The 24137-nt window shown below is 38.1% G+C and overlaps 1 protein-coding gene across 1 annotated transcript in view; it reads left to right on the forward strand.

Moving 5' to 3' along the window:
* The first annotated feature begins 2314 nt into the window (after positions 1-2314).
* kay (transcription factor kayak) overlaps positions 2315-24137 on the forward strand; it is a 350765-nt gene continuing 328942 nt past the window's right edge. Inside the window, exon 1 of the mRNA XM_073960790.1 lies at positions 2315-2352. The gene's annotated coding sequence lies outside the window, so the exon portion shown is untranslated. The remainder of the gene's footprint in view (positions 2353-24137) is intronic.

Raw genomic sequence — 24137 nt, forward strand, 5'->3', positions numbered from 1 at the left:
ACGTCTGCATTCAAATCGAATGAGGATTATTTTCGTAGAGCACTTCGATCTTCTAACTCGCTTCCTTCAATGTCCTTTTCGTCCTTTATTTTAAGAGCCGCTATAAAAGTACCACAAGATGACGTTTTTCAGCTTCGAAATGTTCTGCAAAAATGTCGCTCAGAAGATTTTAGGTACGGCACTCATTGACAACTAATCGATATTGCACAAAACGACCGTGAAAACGCGACAAAATCGGTTAGTTGTCAATGAAAGCCGTACCTAAAATTTTCTGAGCGACATTTTTCCAGAACATTTCGAAGCTGAAAAACGTCATCTTGTGGTACTTTTATAGCGGCTCTTAAAATAAAGGACGAAAAGGACATTGAAGGAAGCGAGTTAGAAGGTCGAAGTGCTCTACGAAAATAATCTTCATTCGATTTGACTGAAGAAATGTTATCTCATAAATAAGCTCAGACAACAGTTAACAAATATATAACGCTAATTTCAGATGCCTTACAGGGTCTCTAGCAAAAACTTCATCACGCCATAACGCGGAAGTTCGACTCACGGCGGATCTGTCCTTCGGGGTTCTTAATATACTCACCAAGGACATCCATCCCCAAAAGGAATTATCTCTTCCCCAGACTTTCACCTCCATTTTGTTGCATAATGTTATTAGAGCCAAGCAATAGGAACGCTAATACCCCATCTCTACTTTCTCAGTACGTTGTAACCATCGCAACACTGTAAGCTGCACTTGTTGTTGAGCTTGATTTCCTGCACCTTCGCGACCTTGATATTCTTCCGACTCATGATATCCACTATTTCCTCGATCTTACCTTGGAGTCCATTGCAATTAAATTGCATTTTCAAGGATTGGAACAACTGCGCTTGGTTGGCCCGGCTGCTGTTGGCGGAGTCGCGTATTCTGATGACGACGACGACTCACTGGGACCTGTGTTCACGTAGCATACATAGTTCCTGTCGTAGTCCCTCGCATGGAAGAGTCCCGAAGAACCCCTGATATACACCCACTCCCGGCATCTATTGCATCACACCGATGTTTCAGTGGCCACCAACTAAGTAACCCACCGTGGTGCAATGGTATGCACACCCGCCTTGAACGTGGGTTCTATTCCCCGGCTAGGCAACATCAAATTTTCAACGGTAGCAAAATACCCCTCAGTAATGTTGGCGGCATTTCTTGAGTATTTCAGCCATGTAAAACTTCTCTACAAGTGGTGTCTTTAGGTCCCATATTATTGAGCTAATATGAATCGGGGTGCACTCATTGATATGAGAGAAATCTCCTTTGTCCCGCCTGGGATGTTTGTGGAACAATTATTATTCTTTTAAGTAACCCAATGTCATTACTATGAAGAAGAGGTGACCAAAGACTCCACAGGTTTAATTTGAGGCTTTCTATTGTTTTTTGAGGTTAAAACATTGCAAAATATTTATCTTTCAGTGTAATTGTATTCAGCTCCTTTTCTTAATATTTACACTGCATATCCGAAACATATTGCGTCGTATGTTATTGTTTTGGTTTTTTTGTTGTAGTTTATATTGCCGCCTCATTTATTTTTGTTGTATTCAATCATCTTTATTTGTTTACGTACAATTGCCTCAGTTACAATAATTTATAATGAAACAAGAAAAAAAAACAAAATAAAAAACGAACAAGAAATGGAATACCCAAAATCAACAACAACAATAACAACTCACTAAGACATTTATGTTAAACGTCTCGGTAATTATTTACCAACATGTAGTGGCAAATTTCTAGTATCCATCCATTTATTTGCACTTATTTTTTTTTGTAATCTCGCAATGTCTGTCCGGCTGTCTGTCCTGTCCACTGCATCGTCGTTGTTTTCATTCATTGTTGTGACGATGTCTTTGTTATCTTCATATCACGCCACATCAGGAATTTCCGTTTGTTTTCCGGAATGAACTTTTCGCTCGTGCACATTACCATATCCGTCAGTTACCTGGTGTGGTATTAGTCAAATATTCAAAATGAAGGTAAATATTGACATTATAATTGTAGACTATTTTTTGTTGTTATTGTGTTTTAGTGTTGCTGAATTAGATCATTTAGTTTAATTTTATTTAAATGTGGTAATGAAATATTACGATGCCACATCAGGTGATGCCGGAAATAATTTATTAGAAGGGAGATGTTTATCTTTTGCAAAAGGGCAATAGAATTTACATTTCATAGTCATTTATTCCATTGGGAAATGGACTTGGGGCGTTGGGAAGGCTTAACCTAAATAATCTAACCTAAAATAAATGTTTATAATAATAAATCAGACCTTTTTCTATTCTAGGTTAAGGAGGTTTTGAAATAACAATTTACATGCCCAGGTAAGTGAATTATCTTTATATATAAAACTCAATTGTCGTTTGTTGGTAATTGAATCAGTTGAAAACGGCTGGAGCGATTTGAATAATTTTTTGTGGAAATATTAGTCATAGTCCAGTTTAGGTTTTTATGCAAAGAAATATTGGTCACGCCCACTTTTCCGTCCACTTTTATTTATATGTTATATCTACGAAACTACTCAACAGATTTTCCTGAAATTTTCAGGGAACGTAGAGTGATGGCCCCCTGTTGAAATAGGCTACATATTTGGTTGAATTTCGGATCGGGGGGTACCTCCCCTATGCCCTATTTTTGTAAAAATGCAATATTTGCAAAAATTACAAATGTATCGCTTTGAAAATTAATTTCCGAGTCAATGGCGATTGTGTCTCCGACCTTACGTGCTTATTTGGGGCATTAAGACTGGACAACGCCCACTTTTTTAAATATGTTATATCTACAAAACTACTGAATCGATTTTCCTGAAACTTTCAGCGAATGTACAGGACTGGTCCCCGATAAAAATAGGCTACATATTTTTTGACTTTCGGATCGGGCGGGTACCTTCCCTATGCCCTATTTTTGTAAAAATTCAATATTTGTAACAAATACGAATGTATCGGTTTGGGAATTTATTTGCGAGTCAATGGTGATTGTTAGAGACACTTACACTTATGTACTTATTTTGGGACTTAAGATCCGACCACGCTCACTTTCTAATTAGGTTATATCTACAAAACGACTGCAGGGATTTTCAACAAAATCACCATTTGTCTAAACTTTTAAATCTTTATAAATAAAAATCAAATATCGTTCGTTGGTAATGGCATCAGTTGAGAACGGCTGGACCGATTTCGATAATTTTTCCTGTAAAATGTGTGCTATAACCCGACTTGGTTTTTATGCAAAGAAAATTTGACCACGCCCACTTTTACGCCCACTTTTTTAAATTTCTATCATTTCTACAAAAACTACTGAACCTATTTTCCTGAAATTGCCCGGGAATGTACAAGGGTGGCCCCCGCTTAAAATAGGCTAAAAATTCAGTTGAATTTCGGAAGGGGCGGAGTACTTCCCCTATACCCTACTTTTTTTACAAATGTTATATTTACAATAATTACGAATGTACAGTCTGTCGCAAAAGTTAGTATACACCGTTGAAGCCAAAATGTATTAGGGATAAATATCACTAGAACTTATTAAAAACAACAAACAATTAGTTTTATTTGAGAGACAAGAAGGTTGTCTTCCGTAATAACAATTAAAAGTCCGCAATATTTGCATACATTAGCAAATGTTCGGTTCGAATCCCAAAAAGACCAAAATTTATGTCGCAAAAGTTAGTATACAACGGAGAATCCTCGTGGAACTGTGTAAAAAATTCTTGATATTTTTGAACAAAATGAAACTAAATCTGTACTTAAGATCATAAAGAGTGTATTAATTGGTTTTAATGACAGTTATAGTACTTATAGTGACAAGTCCAACGTACACTGGATCGTAAAATCCACAAAAATTAGTCATCTACAAATACAACAACTGTAGCGACAAAATTCCGGGTGTTATGTCCTGTTTATGAATTCTAAATCCGTGAAATGCCCAGATAAGCTCTAAAGTTTCAATATGGGGTGATTTTGATCGAGTTTCGACTTGTCCTGTTGGAAAAAACGGGAATTTCTTGAAGGAAACCCATACTTTTGAGGCCATTGTCCTTTTGAAACATTTAATAATCCTTAATCCTTACACATACGGACTTTCCTTTTCAGTTAATTTTCTCACAAATTATGTCCATTTTCACATTCCCACCAAAAATAAGTAGTAGGAGAACCTCAAGTTCTGGTGTAAGCCCTACAGTGATACTCCACCACCACAGAAGGATATGATAGCTAATTTAAAGTTTTAATACAGAGCTTTCTCTGCTGTTATAACGCATGGATTGTGCAAAAAACGTTCTGAAAAACTGTGTTCGCTTCACTTAGGACCAAAATACAACTAAATGGATCAGTTAGAAGTAGTTCATTAGACATTAGTAGTACATTAGACACTATGGACACGAGAAGCATGTCCGATACTGCTAAAAGGCCAGTAGGACAGTATAACTGTAGGGCTTACAACGGATCTTGAGGTTCTCCTACTATTTACTTTTGGTGGGAATATGAAAAGGGGCAACATTTATGAGAAAATTAACTCAAAAGGAAAGTCCTTACGTGTAAGGATTAAGGATTATTAAATGTTTCAAAAGGACAATGGCCTCAAAAATATGGATTTCCTTCAAGAAATTCCCGTTTTTTCCAACAGGACAAGTCGAAACTCGATCAAAATCACCCCATATTGAAACTTTAGAGCTTTTCTGAGCATTTCTTGGCTTTAGAATTCATAAACAGGACATAACACTCGGAATTTTGTCGCTACAGTTGTTGTATTTGTAGATGACCAATTTTGTGGATTTTACGATCCAGTGTACGTTGGACTTGTCACTATAAGTACTATAACTGCCATTAAAACCAATTAATACACTCTTTATGATCTTAAGTACAGATTTAGTTTCATTTTGTTTAAAAATATCAAGAATTTTTTACACAGTTCCACGAGGATTCTCCGTTGTATACTAACTTTTGCGACATAAATTTTGGTCTTTTTGGGATTCGAACCGTACATTTGCTAATGTATGCAAATATTGCGGACTTTTAATTGTTATTACGGAAGACAACCTTCTTGTCTATCAAATAAAACTAATTGTTTGTTGTTTTCAATAAGTTCTATTGATATTTATCCCTAATACATTTTGGTTTCAACGGTGTATACTAATTTTTGCGACAGACTGTATGTATTTGGAAGTTAATTTGCGAGACAATTGTGGTTGTGTGTCCGACCTTACCCACTTTTTTAGGAACCAAAGGCTTGACTTTTTAAAATATGTTACATCTACAAAACTACTGAACCAATTTTCCTGAAAATCTCAGGGAATGTACGGGCATATTTTCTTGAATTTTGGAGGAGGCATATTTAAAAAAACGCCTTGCCTTTATGAATAAAAATCAAGTGCTGTCATAACCCATCTTAAGTTTTTTGGAAAGAAAAGCTTACCGAAAACAGGTTACATATTTTACTGAATTCCAGAGGGGGTGGGGTACCTCCCCTATACCACATTTTTAAAAAACGTTACGTTTGCAAAAATTATGCATGAATCGGACTAAAAATTTACGGATTAATGTACAATCTAGGTACTTCTTTAGGGCCTATAGGCCCGACCACGCCTGTTTTTTTAATATGTCATAACTCCAAAAGCTCAATGTTTGCCGTTGTTACGTATATTTGATGAATTTCGGAAGAGGTGGGGTACCTTCCCCATGCCTTTCTGTTAAACCCTATATGTATAAGCCAAACTTATGATTATATCGGTTTCAGCATACATTTTGGTAGGCAATGAAGTTGTGTGCACCTTAGGTACATATTTGGAGCCAAAATACCGGACCAGGCCCACTTTTTTAATATGTTATATCTTGAAAACTAATGACCACGCCCACTCTTTTCAAAACATTATTTTTCCAAAACTACTGAACCTAATTTTCAGAAAATATTCAGGAATGTCCCGTGGTCCAAAATGGTATAAATTTGAAGACGAATTTCGGGGCCTTTTATTTTATAATCGCTATATTTGCTAAACTTATGAGTGCATCGGGATGCAAATTAGTTTTCGAGACAGCGGTGGTTGCGCCCCCGATCAAGAAAAACTATATATTTACAAATGTACTTAAATGGTGAGGTTCAACGATCTATCAGCCATGAAAAGCTAAAACATATAAGTCTCAAAAAGCGGGAGAATTCGATTTTTTAACTTTTATATTTAGATCGTTTTAGGATAAAGACAGGGATATGGACGATAATAAATCGAAAAATTAATAATTTGGCGAAACAATCCGACAAAGTAAGTAAGATAAAAGAAACGTTACAGACAAAATCTGTTGATAAATTTAAAATCGTTCTCGGTTTGACAATAGACCGAAGAAGTGAGGTAGAAAATACCCATTTTTGAATTGTCAAGCATAAAGTCGATAAAAAGTTGTAATTAAAACCCATTACGACGGGCCAGCAACGCGGACCGGGGTCTGCTAGTTTATGTTATAAAATCTAAAATATAAAATACAAAACATAAAATATTAAATAAAAAAATACAAAACAAATGTAAAAAATAAAGTAAAATATAAAATATTGAATATAGAATATAAAATACTTACTTACATAGCTGGCCCATTACAGAACATTTGTTCCATAAGCCGAACTAAGAAAAGATCTTAGCTGATTCGCTTTTTTTTGGAATACCGCGCCTTGTCATCTCTTCATCCACTTGCTTGCGCCATCTATTCTTTGGCCTGCCAATTCTGCGTGCACCGCCATGCGGCTCGAATTTATACGCCTTTTTAGCGGGTTCATCATCGGTCATTCTTATGATATGGCCTAACCAACGCAATCGCTGCATCTCGATACGTTTAACAATATTGATGGCGTTGTATAGCAGATACAGCTCGTGGTTCATACGACGTCGATATTCACCGTCAACGCAGATCGGTCCGTAGGTCTTTCGAAGAATTTTTCTCTCAAACACACCAAGCACTGCCTTATCTGCTTGCGCAAGTACCCAGGCTTCGGAACCATACATCAGCACGGGTAGTATTAATGTTTTGTAAAGCGTTATTTTTGTTTGACGAGATGTGGCTTTGTTTTTGAACAATGATGCAAAGATGATTTTGCATCTGTTGGCCAATATAATTCTTCTTTTAATTTCACAACTGATGTCGTTTGTTGTGTTTACGGAGGTGCCGAGGTAGACGAAGTCTTTTACTACCTCAATATTATAGGAACCAACTTCCACAGTCGGTCCGAGCTCAATGGACGCATTGCGCGTCGACACCATCAACTTGGTCTTCTCACCGTTTACCGCCAGACCCACTTTAGCAGATTCTCCTTCGACCTTCATAAAGGTATCAGTTACTTCTTTTACTGATCGGCCTATGATGTCTATATCATCAGCATAAGTAAGTAACATGTGACTATTGGTGTAGATTGTGCCACTTCTTTTGACGTTTGCCTCTCGTATAACCTTTTCTAGCAGGATGTTGAAAAGATCACACGAAAGGCTGTCTCCTTGCCTGAAACCTCTTTTGGTACAAAACTCTTCGGAGAGGTTCTTTCCTATTTTAACTGAAGATCTTGTGTCAGAGTCATTTTACAAAGCCGAATAAGCTTTGCGGGGATAGCAAGTTCAGACATTGCTTGGGATACCTTTGAACGTAGCGGGCTGTCGAAGGCTGCTTTATAATCGACAAAATGGTGGTAGGTGTCGATCTGCATCTCTTGGATCTTCTCCAGGATTTGCCGCAGGGTAAAAATCTAAAGCCGCATTTGTATGGTCCAATTATTTCGTTGACCATGGGCTTTAATCGTTCGCACAATATCCCTGACACTATCTTTGTAGGCAATAGGGAGAAGACTTATGCCCCTATAGTTGGAGCATAAAATCTTATCTCCTTTCTTATGGACACGGGACACAGGATGCTCAGGTTCCAATCGTCGGGTACGCGTTCTTCCTGCCAGATGGAGCTAACTAGCTGATGCATATACCTTATCAGCTTGTCGGCTCCGGTTTTAAACAGCTCGGCTGGTAGGCCATCAGCTCCTGCTGCCTTATTATTCTTCAGCCGGTTTATAGCTGTCTTTACCTTATCTTGGCCGGGTGGTATACAATCAATACCATCTTCTGGGATTGGATCTGTGGTATTTTCGTCGACTTCGCTACTTCGCTGGATACCAACAGTTTGGAAAAATGCTCTTTCCATATCCTTAGCACACTACCTGTATCAGTTACCAGATTACCTTCCTGGTCTCTACAGGAGGATGTGCCAGTTCCCAAGCCATCAGTTTCATGTTTCACTCTTTGGTAAAATCTTGTACATCTCGATTTGTTCACACTCCCGCTTTTCCATCTCTCTCTTTTTCCTGCGGAAAAGGCGTTTCTCCTCTCTCCTTTTCTCCTGATACCTCTCTCGTGCGCTACGCGTTGCTACTGATTGCAAAGTAGCCCTACGAGTATATGCCGCATTTTTCTCTTCGGTAGCAGCACGACACACTCCTGGTCATTCCACGAATTCCTTTGTGGAGGTCTCTGGAATCCAAGTATAGATTTTGCGGCTGTTTGCATGGTGTGGGCAATATTTTGCCATTGTGTTGTTATGTTATCGGGACAAGGAGTGCTCGCGTTAAGCAATTGGGCTAGTTGAGTGGAATATGCTGTGGCTATCTGTTGTGTTTGCAGCCTATCGATGTCCAACTTCCGCGTTGTGTCTGTTCGTGCTTTATTTGCAACGTTTAGACGGGTACGTACCTTTGCTGCAACAAGGTAGTGGTCCGAATCAATGTTTGCGCCTCGGAACGATCGTACATCCAACACGCTCGGTGAATGTCTTCCATCTATTACAACATGATAAGTTTGATTACTTGTTCTTTGATCTGGAGACAGCCTGGTGCCCTTATGAATATCGAGATGATTAAATCTGGTACTGCTAACTACCATGTTTTTTGCAGCTGCAAAGTCTATCAGCCTCATACCATTGTCAGATGTTTCACTGTAGAGACTGAAATTCCCGACTGTTGGTCCAAAGATATTCTCCTTTCCAATTTTGGCATTAAAATCGCCTAGAATAATTATAATGTCATGGGCAGGGCAACGGTCATAAGTTTCTTCTAAGCGCTCGTAAAATATATCTTTGGTCTGTTCGACCTTGTCTTCAGTGGGAGCATGAGCGCAAATAAAGCTGATGTTGAAGAATTTAGCTTTTATTCAAATTGTAGCAAGTCTTTCATTCACTGGAGTGAAGCTGGATACCAGATGCTTTAGTCTCCGACTAACTACAAATCCGCAACCAAACTCATGCTTTACGTCATGGCAGCTATAGTACAGTGCGTCACCTTTAGGTATTGTTGTGACGCCTTTCCCAATCCATCGTATTTCCTGTATGACAGTAATATCGGCCTTGTACTTCTCAAGTACGTCTGCCAATGCGAAGACTGCTCCTTGTCTATAAAGAGTGCGAACATTCCAGGTCCTTAAAACGTTGGCGGGGTTCGTCAACTATGAGGGGTTTGTTTTTCTTTTCTTTCGTTTTTTCATAGTAGGCTGTTTTTTCTAGGGGAGGGTTACTAACCCGACGCCCAAACCCAAGTTTTTAACGTTCTTATGGGTGAACGCGCGGCACATGTTAGCTCACTACCTTTAACGGGTGTTAAAGGCAGTTCCCCAGGTGACACCACGGGGAGGTCAGTGTCCACTTGAGATGAAGGAGGGACCAAGATAAATTCTGGGCTTTGCCATGTTAAAACCGGTCGGGACCGTTCCTTGGTAACTTCCATCCCCTACGTCACCTGCTTCCCTAAATTAATCTCCGAAATTGTCGACTTTTTTGGATATTTCTGTTGTACATAACTCCATATATAAGAATTGCAGAATTTTTTAAAGGCAAGAAAATTGCCATCGAATATGCTGTGTTCCACATAAGACCAGACCATTACATCCTCTCCTGGTTACATACATACTTATATCGCAATATTTCGTATAATTAATATTTTTCTCAATGATTCATCTAAAAGAAAACGAAAAAACTATAACACGATATGTTTGTTGACTTAACTGTATTATTAAACATGTAATTCACCCACACAATAGTTGACCTTCAACCATGAAAACGAAATTCTTATCTGTTAAGTGTGCCACAACGAGTGCATGGATGCACCTGTTGCTTGCTGCACCATGACGACCTATGCCAACAGACAAGATAATCCAGCAGAACAAGTATGGGTCATGACCAACAACAGTTTGTAATGATTGCAACGAAAGCATGGGAGGGTAGAAAGCTCTCTTCTTAGCCATTTCATGTAGTCAGCCAGCCAGCCAGTATGTCGTCAACAACAACTTTGCGACGTTGCCATGGTCTAAAGGCATTCTATCGTGTGATTGGCCAGAAATCACGACATTCATAGACTGGCAGCATTTCCCCAAATGTAATGAGTCACCACCATCAACATCTTCAGCTCCGATGGAAAGAGCGAGAGTCAGTGAATGAGTATGTATGAAAAGTGAGCGAATAATTGAGGTGTACATAGAAAAACGTAAACGTAATTAATGTTTGTGTAATTGTTTCTTTTTTTGCTATTTTTGCTTAAAATGTGGCTGAGTTGAGTGGCTAGATTGGTGTTGGGTTTTGGGTTCTCATCTCTTCTTACGCTGGGGCCATTGAGTCTATCTGTCTATTTGGGCCCGCAGCAAATATTGTCATTCCATGCTGTCTGTCCATCTATCTTTCGCATTTTGATTGTGTGTTCTAGTGATCGGTATGCTGCCAGCGATTTGTTATTCATGTCACTGTTGAGGGCCGGCAGATGGATGAAGTTGGTTGGTGGCTGCTAAACGATTATGCGGCAAGCGAGCAAACACCGAACGATGGATGGTGCTTTGACTATGACTCTGTCTGTACTTAGTGTGCATTTTAATTAATGGTGCTCCATAGTCTCTTTGATATCTGTCATATTTCATTTTGTCGATTTGCTGCATTGATTTACCGCTCTCGGGAATTAAGAAGATCGTCGAGCTTTGATAACGCGCTTAAAGGCAAAAAAGTATTAATTAGCGTATAATTTGTTTGCTTGATTTGTCAATAATTAGAATAAAAAGGTGAGGCCTGGCTCGTGAGAGATCGTGCCGATATTTTGATATTTATGAAATCATATTTTTTCAAATAATTTTTCAAAATGTGAGTAAATCGTTTTGAAATCTTACAACACGTCATTTTTATTGCTGTAGCATTCATTCAATTCAAAATATGTATTGCCAATAGTGTCACTTGATGATGGGAACTTAAGAAGTGAATGGCAGTTGCATTTCAAGTAAATATTTCAAAACTAAAAAAAAAAATATTTGAGTTATTTATATTCAAGGTTCAACATGAAGATAGAGAGACTAATTAAAGTATTGTTGTATACAACAATTAAATACAGAAAAATAATATCCATAAATATTTATTGGTTGAAAATGTTGTTTATATTTGGGAGTAGATGACACTTCGAGAACCCTAAAAAGGTCATCTATTGATAGAAAACATTTATGCGATCTTGAGAGCAGAGGACACTTCAAGTATTATTAAAATGCCCTCTATAGATAGAAGACCTTTATACGGTCTTCTATGTACAGAAGACCTTTTTACGGGCATACGATCTTCTTTATGGCTAGAAGACCTTTCTAGGGTATTCTATGCTAAACAAACCTTTTCCACGGTCTTCTATGTACAGAAGGCCTCTCCAGGGTCTTCTATGGTTAGAAGACATTTTTACGGTTTTACAATCTTCTTTATGGCTAGAAGCACTTTCATTAGAAAGCCTTCTATGGCTAGAAGACCTTTAGACGGTCTTCTATAGTTAGAAGACCTTTACGGCTTTACGATCATCTTTACGTTTAGAAGACTTTTCTACGGTATTCAATGGCTAGAAGACACTTCCACGATCTTTTATGGTTAAAAGATATTTATACGGAAAGAAGACCTTTATACGGTATGTTAATGCTAGAAGACCTTTTACGGTCTTCTATGGTAAGAAGACCTTTCTACGGTCTTCTATGGCTAGAAGACCTTTATAAGGTTTGTTATGGCTAGAAGACCTTTTTACGGTCTTCTATGCATAGAAGACTTTTCTACTGTCTTCTATGGCTAGAAGACCTTTTTACTGTCTTATTTGGCTAGAAGATTTTTTACGGTCTTCTATGGCTAGAAGACCTTTTTACGGTCTTATTTGGCTTGAATACCTTTTTACGGTATTACGATCTTCTTTATGACTAGGAGACCTTGGTTACTGTCTTCGATCGATAGAAGGCCAGTTTACTGTCTTCTCTTGCTAGAAGACCTTTCTTTCTACGGTCTACTCTGGTTAGAGAACCTTACGGTCTTCTATGGTTAGGCGACCTTTCTATGGTCTTCTATGGCTAGAAAACCTTTTTACGGTCCTCTATGGCCTTTTTACGGTATTACGATCTTCTTTATGACTAGGAGACCTTGGTTACTGTCTTCAATCGATAGAAGGCCAGTTTACAGTCTTCTCTTGCTAGAAGACCTTTCTTTCTACGGTCTTCTCTGGTTAGAGAACCTTACGGTTTTCTATGGTTAGGCGACCTTTCTATGGTCTTCTATGACTAGAAGACCTTTTTACGTCCTCTATGGCTAGAAGACTTTTTCTATGGCTAGAAGGCTTTTATACGGTATGTTATGGCTAGAAGACCTTTTTACGGTCTTATTTGCTAGAAAACCTTTTTACGGTCTTCTATGGATAGAAGACTTTTCTACGGTCTTCTATGGCTAGAAGACCTTTCTACGATCTTCTATGACTAGAACGCCTTTTTACGGTCTTCTATGGCAAGAAGACCTTTTTACAAGAATACCTTTCTACAGTTTTCTGTGGCAAGAACACCTTTTTACGGTCTTCTATGGCTAGAACACCTTTCTACGGTCTTCTATGGCTAGAACACCTTTTTGCGGTCTTCTATGGATAGAACACCTTTTTACGGTCTTCTATGGCTAGAACACCTTTTTATGGTCTTCTGTGGTTAGAAGACCTGTTTACGGGCTTCTATGGCTAGAACACCTTTTTACGGTCTTCTATGGTTAGAAGACCTTTTTACGGTCTTTTATGGCTAGAAGACCTTTCTACGGTCTTCTATGGCTAGAATACCTTTCTACAGACTTCTACGGCAAGAACATCTTTTTACGGTCTTCTATGGCTAGAACACCTTTTTACGGTCTTCTATGGCAAGAAGACCTTTTTACGGTCTTCTATGGTTAGAAGACCTTTCTACGGTCTTCTATGGCAAGAAGACCATTATAAGGTATGTTACGGTCTTCTATGGCTAGAAGACCTTTTTACGGTCTTATATGGCTTGAAGATCTTTTTACGGTATTACGATCTTCTTTATGACTAGGAGACCTTGGTTACTGTCTTCAATCGATAGAAGGCCAGTTTACTGTCTTCTCTTGCTAGAAGACCTTTCTTTCTACGGTCTTCTCTGGTTAGAGAACCTTACGGTTTTCTATGGTTAGGCGACCTTTCTATGGTCTTCTATGACTAGAAGACCTTTTTACGTCCTCTATGGCTAGAAGACTTTTTCTATGGCTAGAAGGCTTTTATACGGTATGTTATGGCTAGAAGACCTTTTTACGGTCTTATTTGCTAGAAAACCTTTTTACGGTCTTCTATGGATAGAACACATTTTTACGGTCCTCTATGGTTAGAAGACCTTTTTACGGTCTTCTTTGATTAGAAGATCTTTCTACAGCCTTCTATGGCTAAAAGACCTTTCTACGGTCTTCTATGGCTAGAACCCTTTATACGGTCTTCTAAGGCTAGAACACCTTTTTACGGTCTTCTATGGCTAGAATACCTTTTTACGGTCTTCTATGGCTAGAACACCTTTTTACGGTCTTCTATGGCTAGAAGACCTTTTTACGGTCTTCTAAGGCTGGAATATCTTTATACGGTATGTTATGGCTAGAAGACCTTTTTACGGTCTTCTATGTCTAGAACACCTTTTTACGGTCTTCTATGGCTAGAAGACCTTTCTACGGCCTTCTATGGCTAGAAGACCTTTTTACGGTCTTCTTTGATTAGAAGATCTTTCTACAGCCTTCTATGGCTAAAAGACCTTTCTACGGTCTTCTATGGCTAGAACACCTTTCTACGGTCTTCTATGGCTAGAACACCTTTTTACGGTCTTCAATAGCTAGAAGACCTTTTTACGGTCTTCTAAGGCTGGAATATCTTTATACGGTATGTTATGGCTAGAAGACCTTTTTACGGTCTTCTATGTCTAGAACACCTTTTTACGGTCTTCTATGGCTAGAAGACCTTTCTACGGCCTTCTATGGCTAGAACACCTTTTTACGGTCTTCTACTGCTCTTTTTTATAATTCTCTTTTATAATTAAAAAACCTTTATATTTTGCTGAAAGAAAACCTCCATACGGTCTTACATGACTAGAAGACCTTTCTACGGTCTTCTATGGATAGAACACTTTCAAACTTCCTTTATAGATAAAATATCTTTATACAGTATTCTATGTATAGAAGACTTTCATACGATCTTCTACGGATAGATGTCCTTTATACGGTTTTCCATAGATATGAGACCTTTTTACGGTCTTCCATTGATAGAAGACCTTTATGGGGTATTTTTGAATAGAAGACCATTTTACGGTCTTCCGTGGATAGAATATCTTCTTACGCTCATCAATGGATAGAAGATCTTCACGCGACATTCTAGGGGAGGCAGATCTTCATAGGGTCTTCTATGGCTATAATATCTTCATACGGTCTTCTATGAATGGAAGACCTTTATACGGTCTTTTATTGATGGACGACTTTTATTCATATAGAAGTCTAAAAGCATAGAAGCCTAAAAACAAAAAATCAAAATACGGTCGTAAACCACGCACACCTCTGTTGTTCATCTTAATAAATTAAATATGGAAATTACCCCCCAAAACATTTAAAATGTCAAATATTTTTTGCATTAAATAAATCATTTTTATAACAGCAAAACAGCATTAAAACATTTAAGCCAAGATAAAGAACAGAAACAACGAGAATCATAACAAACGAAGACAACGAACAAAACGAGAATTTATTACAATTCTACCTGATCGATAACATTTTGAAATCCGGGCCTTTATAAGCAAACAACAACGCAACGTTGTTTTTGCAAATAAACGCACAAGAAATGTCATTAACATGTCAGAGCGGTCAATAAAAATGTGAACGTCTGCCACTTAGAAAAAAAGGAAGGCAGTCATTGTTAAGAGACCACCTCAACGCAATGAGTGGTGCCGAAAAAAAGAGGTGCGATCATGTAGATGTCCCATAATCTCCCTCTCTTTCTATTAGGCTTTTAGACCAAGTTAATGTCATTGACTGACTTGTCAGATTTAAATCTAATTTAGTGTAGAAAGTAGAAATAAAACCAGCGACAACAATTAAACATGGCACTCGCCTTTCCCATTTCCTTGTCATTGTTTTTCATGCCGCACACTCCCTCAGAAACTAATTAGAAATAAGAAAAGGAATCTCAGTTTTGTTTCCGGCCTCGCGGGTTAATCACATTTTAAAGTGATGTTTATGCGAGTGACTGGCCGCTAACTGATTTGACTGACTTCAGTTAATGGCACGCAGGTAGGCTGGGTAAATGTTTTTGTCTTATTTGTTTTTCTTTTTCATTTGATTATTAATTACGCCCAAATCACACCCAAGCTGTTTGGATAAGCCTTCAGTCGTCTATGGTTTTTAAGTGATCATCTTTTACAACTCTTGAAAAAAAAAACAACAACAACATTCAAATTACTTTATAATGCAGTAGTATTGTTGTTATTGTAATAAGTAACATCGGCTAATAAGAACATAGCTTGCGACAATTAGAATGTCCAAACAGTGTAATTGAACGTGCAGCTTATACACTGCAAATGGATCACCATAAGTGTTCTCTGTCATTGTAAATCCGTGTAAAGGTTCAACGAATGGCATTAAAATCGACTAAAATCATGCTCATCAGTCATTTTAGTTGGTACCATGAAGGTTTTTATATCAAGAAGTTCGGACTTAACCTGGAGAATATCGTACCGTTGTAATAGGGGCCGCGAAGACACCCTTATGCAAAAAATCATACGAACATTTTTGAAATTTATTGTGGGAGTAATCGAAAAAGTGGACGGACATGGTTCATATTCGAAACTTATATATGTATGTATGTCTGGAAAACATTACGATGTGCAATATTTCGTTGACCATGGGTTTTAGTCGTTCCCAAATATCCTGGCACATCTTATAGGCAATAGAGAACAGACGTATGCCCCTATAATAAGAGCACACAGTCTTATCTCCTTTCTTGTGGACTGATCACAGAACACATAAAAAAGCCACCCCGGAAATGTTGATTAAAAGCTTTATAACCATATTTTTGTCGAATGGCGATAAAATATTACGAACATAATGGGAAAATGTTTATCAAACATGAAATCAAACAAATAATTTATTGAAATTTGTTGATGGTTATTAATAAATGTCTGTAGTTAAAATGGTTTTCAACGTTTGTCGCATGTTCTCGCTCTCAAGAGGGTGAGAAACAACTTTTGTAGAGCATAAAGAGAGCGCTACAACAATGTGCTGTGTTTTTTCTTGAGATGTGAGTGTCGTTGCTATGTATATTTCAAAGCATGGTGATTGCATTTTTGCGGCATGGAGGGATGGTGCGTTTGTGTGGCATTTGGCTTGTTTATTTATTTGTGCTCGGGAGAAGGCTTGTATGTATACAATAAGTTTGTTACTGTTTTTTTTTTGCTTCTGATTTTTATGAACCTAACAAACGAAGAGGGAACGAAAAAAAAAAACGGTACGAGTTCTCATGTTTTTTTCTGTTTGGTGGTTAAGGAAGGCAGATAACATTTTTAAACATCAGTTTGGTTTATTTTGGCAGTTTCTTTAAAGCACTCGTTGTATGTGGATCGGTAGTGCAGAAATAAATCTGTGTTTGTGTGTTTTCTTAAAGTAAAGGTGATTTTCAAGTAAATTAAATGGCCAATACATTTTATAATTGAATTCACGAATATGAAAAAGGATAATAAGAATATTTTATTAGACAAAGAAGCAACCGCATGTGATATTGGTAATAACATCAAAACATTTTATATATTTGAAATATGTATGGATGTACTATTTCTCACATTACAGACACCCATTTTCCGCGGATGATTTTCAATGTGGCAGAAGAATGTGTTTTATTTCACAACTAGAAGCGTTCATCGATGTTCCCTGTATTTTATATTTAAAAGCGATTTATTTGTTTTCTTTTATTAAAATTAAAGTGTGGCACTAAATAATTATTTACTTCTGCTATGAATTACTCCATTTCGTTTTTCTTTCTTTCATCTGTTATTATTTATGTACCTATGCCTCTGTTGTTGCTTTTGTACTTGGCATTTCAATTAAATAAATAACCACCACCATTTATAAATGTGTGTATGTATCTTTTTTTGTGGCTTTTGGGTTTGTATTTAACAAAAAAAAAAAAAAAAAAAAAACAAAATAATTGTAAATATGAATATTTTATTATCGATTGAAAAATATATTCAACAATTTTTTAATCAAGAAAATATTTTGTTTTTATCAAGCAAAATTTGGAATATTTTGATAAATATTTTTGTCAATATGTGAAATATTTTATCAGTTCAAAATAAAAAAATCGATAAATATTTTAATCAATATTACAATTTTATTTTATCAACCTGCATTTTTACTTTGTGATCAAATAATTTTATCGAATTTTGTCACTATGACAATTTTTCATCAAATGGCTACAATTTTTTTCTGTGAATGCTCAGGTTCCAATCGTGGAGTACGCGTTCTTCCTGCCAGATAGCGTAAACTATCTGATGCATATGTACATCTTATAAGCGTGTCGCCTCCAATTTTGAACAGCTTGGCTGGTAAGCCATTGGTTGCAGCTGCCCTATTCTTCAGTCGGTTCATTGCGGTCGTTACCTCATCTTCATTGCGGTCAAGTTTCAACTATAATATGTATACACAACTGTCTGCAAGTTACTTGCATGTGTAATCCTTGGGTTACGAAGCGTTTTGATAGCAACAGTTCATTTATTTAAACTCAGGTGTGTGTGTGTGTTTTGCCCGCAAAAATATGAAAAAAGAATTGGAGTGATTCTATGAAACTCGTCGAAGGGAGTTGTATTGTTTGGCTTGAATGCCAGCAAGGGGTTTTGAAATTTTTGTTTTTATAAAAGCAAACATGATCACGTCATTGTTAACAATGTTTCTGAAAACTCTTTTCAAAGAAAAGTGCAAATGTTGTTGTTCTATGACTGAATGAAATGACTGAAATTTGGTGTTAAGTCTTCATATGTTGTTGTGGGCTTATTGAATACATCAAAATTTTGTCTTTAAATAAGAGATTTTCCTTAAAAAAAGTTGTTTTGTTTACCGATTAATGGTCAAAAACTGACCATTTTTTGGCTAAAAATCGAAATTCCGAATTTGACTGTCCACCATTTTTTTAAAAAATGATATGTTTAAAATTCTCTCGTTTTTAAGACAAGATTATTAGGTACATAATAAGCCCACAATAATATATAATTATCGTTCCATTCGTTTTCGAACTTTAGTCGACACCTCTAAACGCTTTGTTAAAGAAGAGGGTAACCCCTCAATGAGGTGGCCACTGAAAAAGATAAATAACATGTTCATCTGCAAGTCTCTTCAACTGGCATCTTTATACATTTGAAGTACTCACTTTTCACAACTCAAACAACAAATAATATCGATATACACTTTTATACAATTTTTCCCACTCCTACTTACTTACTTAGCTGACACATTACAGAACATTTGTTTCATAAGCCGAACTAAGAAATTATCTCCAACTCTCTCTGTTTACTGCTTCGCTTTCTGGAATACCGCGCCTTTTCGTATCTTCATCTACTTGTTTGCTCCATCTAAGCTTAGGCCTGCCAATTCTGCGTGCACCGCCATGTGGCACGTATTTATACGCCTTTTTTGCGGGTTCATCATCGGCCTAGGCAACGCAATCGTTGCATCTCGATACGTTTATCTATACTGATGTCGTTGTATAGCAGATACAGCTCGTGGTTCATACGACGTCGATATTCACCGTCAACGCATATTGGTCCATAGTTCTTTCGAAGAATTTTTCTCTCAAACACCCCAGATAACAAATCTTTCCGAGGGCTCTGATTTCCGATTTTCTGAATATTTTTTAGATATTTGACGATTTCTCTAATATTTTTCTAGAAATTTTACCGATTTTCTAAAACTTTTTTTTTAAGAATCTCTGCACATTTTCTGAAAAACCTTAAGAATCTCGTTCCGAATTCGTTCCGATTTCTAATCGTTTTTGTTCGATTGATGTCGAAAACAAAGTGATTTTTTTATAAAATTCGCATATACAATTTTTGAATTGTTTTAATATAAATGCAACATATAATAATTCAAGCTAGTGTTGATAGCTTCAACATACTCGTGCACATTCGTCTACTATTAATCACAAAATGATAACAACAGGGAAAATCACTAGGACGTTTGAAATTAGAATCATCCATAAATAGCGCATTAAAAGAAAATTGTTTCTGAGTGGGGATTTGTTCTGTATCAATATCAAAGGCGGCAGCGCCCAAGAATTTCTTCCGATTTTTGCAGAAAATCTAAACTTTTCTTCGAATTTTTCCAGAATTTCTTTCCGAATTCGTACCGATTTTCTTCAAAAAATCTAAATTTTCCACCGAATTTTTCAGCTAATATTTTGTTAGAATTTTCTTAGAAAATTCTTTCCGAATTCGGTGGACAACCCCATACAACTTTTGTACCGAATTCGCAAAGAATTCGAAAAAAAATGTTAGCTGGGACACCAAGCATTGCCTTGTCTGCTTGCACAAGTACCCATGCTTCAGAACTATACATCAGCACGAGTAGTATCAGTGTTTAGTAATGCGTTATTTTTCTTTGACGAGATGTGGCTTTATTCCTAAACTGCCTACTCAGCCCGAAGTAGCATCTGTTAGCCAACACTATTCTTCTTCGTATTTCACAACTGATGTTGTTGGTTGTGTTTACGGCGGTGCCAAGGTGGACAAAGTCCATTACTACCTCAAAATTATAGGAACGAACGTTAGCAGTCGACCCGATCTCTATGGACCTCTATTACCGCCAGACCCACTTTAGCAGACACCCTTACGACGTTTTCAAAGCTATCAGTTATTTCCTTTACCGATCGACCTATGATACCAATGTCATCGGCATGAGCAAGTAACATATGGCTGTTTGTATATATTGTGCCACTTCTTTTCACCTTCGCATCTCGTATAACTATTTCCAGCAGAATGTTGAAAAGATCACACGAGAGGCCTTGTCTGAAACCTCTTTTAGTACCAAACTCTTCTTCCTATTTTCTTCTTTCCTATTTTAACTGACGATCGAGTATCAGTTAATGTCATTCTATAAAGCCGGATGAACTTTGCAGGGATACCAAGTTCAGACATGGCTTGGAATACCTTTGAACGTAGGGGCTGTCGAAGGCTTGGAATACCTTTGAACGTAGGGGGCTGTCGAATGCTGCTTTGTAATCAACAAAAAGGTGGCATTTGCGCAGGATAAATATCTGGTCAATGGTGAATTTGCCAGGTCTAAAGCCGCATTGGTATGGCCCAATTATTTCATTGGCTTTAGTCGTTCGCACATTATTCCTGAACCTATCTTGTAGGCAATAGGGAGAAGACTTATGCCCCTATAGTTAGAGCATACAGTCTTATCTCCCTTCTTGTGGACGGGGCACAGGATGCTCAGGTTCCAATCGTCGGGTACTCGTTCTTCCTGCCAGATGGTGCTAACTAGCTGATGAATATACCCTATCAGCGTGTCGTCTCCGGTTTTGAACAGCTCGGCTGGTAAGCCATCGGCTCCTGCTGCCTTATTATTCTTCAGCAGATTTATTGCTGTCTTTACCTCATCTTGGCTGGGCGGTATACATTCAATACCATCTTCTGAGATTGGATCTGGGTTATCTTAGTCGACTTTGCTACTATTTGATACCAACAGTTTGGAAAAATGCTCTTTCCATATCCTTAGCACACTACCTGTATCAGTTACCAGATTACCTTGCTGGTCTCTACAGGAGGATGTGCCTGTACCAAAGCCATCAGTTTGATGTTTCATTCTTTGGTAGAACTTTTCGATTTTTTTTACACTCCCGTCTTCCCACTTATCTCTTTTTCCTGCGGAAAAGACGTTTCTCCTCTCTCCTCTTCTCACGAGACCTCTCTCGTGCGCTTCGCGTTGCTACTGTTTGTAGAGTAGCCCTATATGCCGCATTTTTCTCTTCGGTAGCAGCACGACATTCCTGGTCATACCATGGGTTCCTTGGTGGAGGTCTTTGGTATCCAAGTATGGATTTTGCGGCTGCTTGCATGGAGTGGACAATATTCTGCCATTGTGCCGATGCGTTATCGGGACGAGGAGTGCTTTCATTAAGCAATTGGGCTAGTTGAGTGGAATATGCTGTGGCTGTCTGTTGTGTTTGCAGCTCACCGATGTCTAACTTCCGCTTTGTATTTGTTCGTGCTTTATTTGCAACGTTTAGACGGGTACGTACCTTTGCTGCCACAAGGTAGTGGTCCGAATCTATGTTTGCTCCTCGGAACGATCGTACATCCAACACGCTCGATGAATGTCTTCCATCTATCACAACATGATCAATTTGATTACTTGTTCTTTGATCTGGAGACAGCCAGGTGCCCTTATGAATATCGTGATGCTTAAATCTGGTACTGCTAACTACCATGTTTTTTGTAGCTGCAAAGTCTATCAGCCTCATACCATTGTCAGATGTTTCACTGTGGAGGCTGAATTTCCCGACTGTTGGGCCAAAGATATTCTCCTTTCCAATTTTGGCATTAAAATCGTCTAGAATGATTTTAATGTCATGGGCAGGGCAACGGTCATATGTTTCTTCTAAGCGCTCTTTGGTCTGTTCGTCCTTTTCTTCAGTGGGAGCATGAGCGCAAATAAAGCTGATGTTGAAGAATTTAGCTATTATTCGAATTGCAGCGAGTTTTTCATTCACTGGGGTGAAATTGGATACCAGATGTTTTAGTCTCCGACTAACTACGAATCCACAACCAAACTCATGCTTTATGTCATGGCAGCTATAATACAGTGCAGCACCTTTAGGTGTTGTTGTGACGCCTTTCCCAATCCATCTTATTTCCTGTATGGCAGTAATGTCGGCTACCAATGCGTAAACGACACCTTCACTATAAAGAATGCGAACATTCTAGGTGCACATTCGCAGATCATGGTCCTTAAAACGTTTGTGGGTTTCGTCAACTTTAGAGGGGTTTGTTTTTCTTTTCTTTCGTTTTTTTTTATAGTAGGCTGTTTTTTCTAGGGGAGGGTTACTAACACGACACTCAAATCCAAGTTTTTAACGTTCTTATGGGTGAACAAGCGGCACATGTTAGCTCACTACCTTTAACGGGTGTTAAAGGCAGTTCCCCAGGTGACACCACGGGGAGGTCAGCGTCCACTTGAGATGAAAGAGGGACCAAGATAAATCCTGGGCTTTGCCATGTTAAAGACGGTAAGGGCCGTTCCTTGGTATCTTCCATCCCCTACGTCACCCAATAATATATACAAATATCATCCAATAAATCTACGGCCACTCTGTTCACCAACAAGCCACAGGTTTAAGTAGCATTTACATGAATGCTGTCGCAGATGCAATAAACAACTATCGTGTGAATGCGATCCTCGGAGAACATCCACCATCTATAGCAGCTGAGGAGCGTCAGCTGTCAGGACAAAGCAGAGTAGTTTTGGTTCAATGCGCTCGGGATGGTGCAGCCTAAATTCCTGTAGGACAAGGATTGATGACACCGTGCAAAACATCTGCCCAGCATGCGGCACAGGCCCGCACGACCCACTGAACCTGTTTAATTGCCTTACCAAACCTACTAACAAACTTAAGTATGCGTATGGTTACAAACCATCGAAATAGCCACATTCTTACAACTGATAGACCCCGAGCCAGATTAAGCAGAACAAGTAAAAAAGTATCAGTCGGCTCTGCCGACAGAGATATACCCTCAGCATGTGTGGATTGAAATACTTTTTTTTTCCAAAAAAACTTATGTATTTAGGGGGGTTTCAAGCTTTTGCGGGTTCTATCGATATCCCTGCAAAAGTTTGAGCTTTTGTATCACACTAGACTACGAAAAACATAATATCGCTGTAAACAGGGCCACTAGGAAAACCTTCGGTAAAAATGTCCTTAGGATTCTCGAATCACACAAAAATGTTGAACATATGTGTGGGTGGTACCACAAGGATTAGACAGATATGGCCCAAATTTGAAAATAAGCTAACTTTCCACAATATGTAGAGACCAATATTTGGACCAAATCAGTTGCTATGTCTATGAGGTACCGGAAGGAGTGGGCCTATAAGCACCACCTTCCTAATATTCGAAAAAATATTACAATATCCTTAGTATGGACGAACGCAGTTTTCGGCTCGAACCCTCCAGCCACAAGATATGGTGCCATAGGGGTTTTTTACAACTTTCGGGCTGTTTTCTCAAGAAGTATGGACTTGCCCCTGAAAGAACTTTTAATGCCGTAATTGAGGCAGCGAATGCAATTTTTTTCAACAAAAATCAAAGAGATTCAAGAGCAGGCCTTAAAATGAATTTATCCAAAATTTTGTGTGGGAGGTACCAGAAGGAGTGGACAAATATAGTCCATATTCGAACCTGATCTATATCTGGTAGACTTTTTAGGATGTGTAAAGTATGGACCAAATCGGGTACTCCCTTCAGGAGTTACCGTGCGCACAATTTTTCCGAACATATTTAAACTTTTGTGGGGGAGGTACCTGAAGGAATGGACCGACATGACTTATCTTCGAACTTAAACTAAACGGTGTCATAGGGCTTTTTTGTACCTTTCAGGCTATTTTCTCAGGAAGTATGGACTTGCCTCTGATGAAACTTATACCGTTAAATTGGGGCAGCGAGTTGCTACAACAAAAATCAAAGTGATTCGTGAACAGGTCCTAAACTGAACTTTTCCGAAATTTTGTGTGGGAGGTACCCGAAGGAGTGGACCGATTGAGTCCACACTAGAACCTCA

This window comes from Musca autumnalis, unplaced genomic scaffold, assembly GCF_047663935.1.
Source record: "Musca autumnalis isolate F117 unplaced genomic scaffold, ASM4766393v1 scaffold_1, whole genome shotgun sequence".
Taxonomy (NCBI): domain Eukaryota; kingdom Metazoa; phylum Arthropoda; class Insecta; order Diptera; family Muscidae; genus Musca; species Musca autumnalis.